Raw genomic sequence first — 6000 nt, 5'->3', positions numbered from 1 at the left:
CCTCCCTGTGGCTCTGCACTGGTGCCTGCCCTCTGGGAAGTCTTTGTTCACCCACCATTCTGACTCAGGCGTCCCTGCTCTGTGGTCCCAAAGTAACCTTGCCACCCCAGCCACTGCTCCATATGTTCCTTACAGGCTACCCAGGGTATCCACCACTCATCTGAAGAGCCTTGAATGCACAGATTGGGTCTTTCAGCTGTACCCCAGTAACCACTGCCCATCTGGGGCACAGCAAGAAGTCAACTGGTGATGACTGCCAAACAACTGAAAATCAGAATTGGGTACTGGGACAAAATCTACGAAAAGCACCTTATCCTTCTGTACTGCTTGAATTTACCAGGTGCATTTGGTAAATGTAAATAAGTATAATATAAAATGCAAACTATCTTCCTGGGAATGAGTTCCTTACACAACTTTTCCACTCCAGAAATTCTTCACACCCCTGGGCATGGATACAGTACAGACACACTGGCTCCCATTTGCAAGACTAAGCCTGTTTTCTCTTCCTCTTCAAACTCTTGACAATTCAAAAAACCGGAAAGGCAACTCCCCATTGTATTAACTTGGTGCCTTCAATCATTGTGTCTCTCTCCCCAAAGCCCCGTCCAGATCACTTTCCAACAGACCAGCATTCTTCATAGCACACCAGAAGTCAGCTGTACCTGTCAAAACCAGAGTTTTCTACATTCCAGAGTTCCAAGCAGTTTCTCCAAAACTAAATTATAGCTGTCTTCTTTGAGTCTAGTAATGAGTGCCTTCTAGCTTAGAAGGTTTCTTAAGAAAACCTGTTTTATTCAGACAATCTTATCAATCAGAAAATCTCAGAAACTCATCTCTTCATTGTATTTTTAAATAATAATCTTGCGAAGAAACCATGTTGTTTGAAAAGGCATTAATTCTTAAATTTCAGACATTTTTAAGTATTTACCCATCTCTCACTTTTCTTCTGTAATGTTTTAATGTTGTTCATTCTTCTCTAAGTTCTTCACTCAAGTTTCTTGCAGTACTTAATAAAAATTACAGTCATTAGCTTTAAGTGGGTGGCAAGTGAGAATCACAAGGTTCTAAATTTAAAGAATGTCTAGTGGAAGGAAAATGTCAAGACTTGTCACAATATGGAAATCACTATTCAGTTACGATGAAATGTGAGGAAGTTTTAGGAATGTGTTTTAAACTAAATTTTGAATTGGATTTTTATTTTAGAGGGCTGCTTGTTACTAAACATCAACCAAAGGTGGGGACGGGGGCTGGTGGGGAGGTTGGGGCATGTCAGAGCCAACCTAAAAAAGCTCCCAGAGGCCAAAGCTGGAAAAATTTGAGCAACAAAATAGCAAGAGTATTGGATTATAACCTAAAGGACAAAATAAATCTCCAAAAGCCTATATTGATGCAGATGAATGACTGAATAAATAAGTAAATGGGGAAAAACAGGCAAATGTTCCTTAGAGAAGAATTCCAAATAATACAGGTATAGAAACGAGGGAAATGAAAAGTCACCATTTTTATGCCACATAACAGATGCTGCAGATGAGACCCAAGGATGACCCTAAAATTTGTAGACAAAACTCTAAGGAGAAACAGGGTATTTGCAGTCTCAAACTATCTTCTCCAAAATACTTATTAATTACCATGGTGCCTTTAACAAGTGTCCAAAAATTCCTTGGTACTCTTTTCTCCAAGAGGTGAAGCTTAATTCCCTGTCCTTGATTGTGGTCTCAACTTAGTGGTTCACTTATCATTTACAAGGAACAGGGGATGAAAATGGAAAACTAGAGGCCATGTGTGGTGGCTCACCCCTGTAATCCCAGCACTTTGGGAGGCTACGGCAGGAGGACTGCTTGAGGCCAGGAGTTCAAGAACAGGCTGGGCAACAGAGCAAGACCTCCACCTCTACAAAAAAAAAAAAAAAAATTAATTAGCTGGGCATGGTGGCATATACCTCTAGTCTCAGCTACTCAGAAGGCTAAAGTGAGAGGATTGCCTGAGTAAAGGAGTTTGAGGCTGCAGTGAGCTGTGATCATGCCACTGCACACCAGCCTGGGCAACAGAGGGAGCCCATCTCCAAAATAACAAAAAGAAAAAACTAGAAACTTTATCGAAGAGAAAGCTTCCAGATATCTAATCAAGTAATCAAGGTTAATATCGGCAGTAATAAGTCATGTTGAGATCATAAGATATAATGATATGATCTAACGAGGGGGCCACTTTACCTCTGTCGTCCTCTTTCCAACAGTCTTTTTTCCAGAGATGGGGTCTCGTTCTGTGGCCCAGGCTGGAGTGCAGTGGTGCAATCATAGCTCACTGCAGCCTCAAACTCCTGGGCTCAAGCAATCCTCCTACCTCAGCCTCCTGAGTAGCTGGGAATATAGGTGTGTGCCACCACACCCAGCTAATTTCTCTTCCTAAAAATCTATAATCCCAGTCCAATCATAAGAGAACAGACAAATTCAAATTGAGAGACGCACTACAAAATATCTAATCAGTAGGCTACAAAAGTGTCAAGGTCATGAAAAACAAGGAAAGATGAAGAAAATACAAGGAAGAGGAGAGAAAGGAGACAAATGGAGAAGAGGAGGACAGGATGATCACGTGCAGCAGAATGCAATGGAATCTTGGATTTGATCCTGAAACAAACAAAAAGGACATGAGTAGAAAAACTAATGGAAACCAATTAAAGGCTGCAGTTTATCACATTGTACTTATGTTTAATTTCTTACTTCTGACAAAGGTACTGCAGTCATGCAAGATTAACATTAGAAATAGTTGGGTTACGCACATAAAGGAACTCTTCATATGATCTTTACATGCATCCATGAATCTAAAATTATTTCAAAATGTAAAGGTTTTAAAGAGTCAATCTGGCTGGGCACAGTGCCTCACACCTATAATCCCAGCAGTTTGGGAGGCAGGTGGATCACCTAAGGTCAGGAGTTCGAGTCGAGACAAGTCTGGCCAACATGGCTACTAAAAATACAAAAAATTAGCCAAGTGGGGTGGTGCATACCTGTAGTCCCACTACTTGGGAGGCTAAGGCAGGAGAATCTTTGAACCATGGAGGCAGAGGTTACAGTAAGCCAAGATCATGCCACTGTACTGCAGCCTGGGCAAGAGAGCAAGGCTCCATCTCAAAAAAAAAAAAAAAAAAAGTCAATCTATCTGTCATCCTTAATAGGACAAACTGCTGATATTCCACATAAATACCATTATGGACTTGTGGATATAAGACAGGAATGAGTGTATTGGGATAATTTCTTAGTAATTCTTAGCTTTGACATTTTTAATAAATTTGATGTCCCTGTGGTTGTCATATGGACCAAATATATACGATAATGCCTTTCTTCTTATGAAAAACTGTTTTATCATAGTAATGTACTTATACATTATTGACTTTATATATATATATATATGTATATAATGTATCTATACATCACAATACCATGTATGACTTCTTTAGTGTTCTTTTGAAAAATAATTAAGAAATATAGGTGAAGAGGGATAAAAATGTTTTAATTGTTGAAATAAATTGGTAAATTGAGTAACTTACATTGCAATACTAAGTACATACACAAGTCATTATCAAATTAAGAACTTTCCAGATAGTCCACTAACAATCCAAGTCCTTGAAAACAGTTACAGAATTAATATGATGAGATGCTGTGATGTAGAATGAGCAACCCAGTGGCTATGAAGTATTTGTAGTTGCATGTGCCTTTCACGAAAGAAAATAAAAATGTAATCAACATGTGCCTATGGCATGCCAATTTGAGTTTATTTTTAATATTGCAATGAAATACACTGTTCCTAAAAAGGAAATTTCTGACATTTAAATGAAATTTGAAAACCAAATAGTAAAAAACTGAATGAGATAGTTGTAAGAATCCATTTACCAATTTTACAGCTAAAAATTAACATGAAGTAGAAATAGCGAAAGATAACAGACAAATATATTATTTTAGGTCATTCATTTATACTGCCTTATCATCTTGTTATAAATAGAATAAGGATTTTGTTATATAAAAACTATCAAAAAAGTATCAGCGAAAAGCCATGACCTCCATGAATTGTGCTGAGTGGCCAGGGTGGAAATGTTATCAAAATGCAGCAGCCCTGGCTGGGCAACAACAGCCTCCATGACAGTTCGTTAACTTGTCTTTCGTAGGTGGCCACAGAAAGTTCCATCAACAAGTGTACTGTCTAACCAATTCCCTTCTAGTACCATAACAACATGTACCCAGTGTTTTACGTACACACTTAAGATTTGGGGGAACGAAAGAGGGAAGGGTGACTGCTTAGAATTTCCTCGGAAATGTCTGCACGCATTGCAATGTCCCACGGAGCCAAATTCCTTCCAAATTGATGAGCAAGCTACAGAGACAACAGAAGAGGAGAAAAGAGTGAGCAAAGGTACAACTTAGGTCAAAAAATATATTAGCCTTAAGCCTACAAGTTATTTACTGACTTTAAATAAAGCACGTTTAATATTTACCCAATATTAATTTAAGACTTACATGGCCGCTATAGAGGTAAGCACTGATGATAATTATATAAAGAGGCAAAGATGGGTAGGAAAAGAGACTTGCAAACTTTAAAATATATCTTTTTTTTTTTTTTTTTTTGAAACGGAGTTTCACTCTCATTACCCAGGCTGGAGTGCAATGGCATGATCTCGGCTCACCGCAGCCTCCGCCTCCTGGGTTCAGGCAATTCTCCTGCCTCAGCCTCCTGAGTAGCTGGGATTACAGGCACGTGCCACCATGCCCAGCTGATTTTTTGTATTTTTAGTAGAGACGGGGTTTCACCATGTTGACCAGGATGGTCTCGATCTCTTGACCTTGTGATCCGATACCCGCCTCAGCCTCCCAAAGTGCTGGGATTACAGGCGTGAGCCACCACGTCCAGCCCTAAAATATATCTTGATAAGCAATACCCAAACCTAGCTGCATGTATGTTAACATCATCCAAACTAAAAAGAGAGACTGTTTGGCCACAATTCTATCCCTTCCCTACTTGGTCCAAACCTCCTGGGAGAGCCTAGCCCTCCACATTACATGGCACTCCCCCAGGAGATTCTGATGCAGCCAGTTCATCCATTGTCATCTGAGAACCATCACTTAAGCCCCTCTGTGCTGTAAGTACTCTGCACATCTAAGTGGGCATAACTTTCACCATAGGGTCATCTGCAGAAGAAACTACACATTTGCATCCTGACATAAGTAATTTTAAGGGATTCTGAAATCATTCCTCAATTTGTTTCAAAATCAACAAAACCAAACCAGCTTTGAACTTTGGTCATTGCATGAATTTAGTTCAAAGAGAGTCTACGTGTTAGGTAAAAAACAAGCAACAATGAAAGTGTCTCCAATCCTTTCCATGAAACATCTCTTTCCTAAAGAATAGTCTTTGCATCAGGATTTCTGCCCAAGAACTAAAGCCTAGAAAGCCATGAGTTCAGACATGTCACAGATAAGCACCACCATGGATGCTCAGCATCTACGGAAAATGCACAGCCTATCAACTTAGAAAACTTTTCAGATAATTCAAAGGAGGCTACAGAAAAGCCAGGATCAAACTGATTGTTTAGAGAGAGACTTAAACACTGCATGTTCTCACTCATAAGTGGGAGCTGAACAGTGAGAACACAAGGACACAAGGACACAAGGAGGGGAACATCACACACTGGGGCCTGCCGGGGGGTGGGGGGGAAGGGGAGGGAGAGCATTAGGACAAATATCTAATGCATGTTGGGCTTAAAACCTAGGTGACAGGTTGATAGATGCAGCAAACCACCATGACACATGTATACCTATGTAACAAACCCACACATTCAGCACATGTATCCCAGAACTTAAAGTAAAATTTAAAAACAAATAATAAATAAATAAATAAATAAAATGTAAGGGTAATAGGAAAAAAAGAAAGAGTTAAAGAATGGGGAAAACAGCTAAAGCAGCACACTCAAAGTCAAAAAAAAGTGATGAACCTCACTGTTCCAAGAATGAA

General features: G+C 39.5%; 1 protein-coding gene across 1 annotated transcript in view; it reads right to left on the bottom strand.

The window, feature by feature from the left end:
• Nucleotides 1-3486: 3486 nt before the first annotated feature.
• The window catches only part of CUNH12orf75 (chromosome unknown C12orf75 homolog), a 37905-nt gene continuing 35391 nt past the window's right edge, over nucleotides 3487-6000 (bottom strand). The window contains exon 6 of the mRNA XM_032300058.1: nucleotides 3487-4365. The gene's annotated coding sequence lies outside the window, so the exon portion shown is untranslated. The remainder of the gene's footprint in view (nucleotides 4366-6000) is intronic.

This window comes from Sapajus apella, unplaced genomic scaffold, assembly GCF_009761245.1.
Source record: "Sapajus apella isolate SASKATOON/1434 unplaced genomic scaffold, GSC_monkey_1.0 scaffold2, whole genome shotgun sequence".
Taxonomy (NCBI): Eukaryota; Metazoa; Chordata; class Mammalia; order Primates; family Cebidae; genus Sapajus; species Sapajus apella.
Note: the sequence above shows the minus strand (reverse complement) of the source record. Positions and strands in the feature narration are given on the sequence as shown.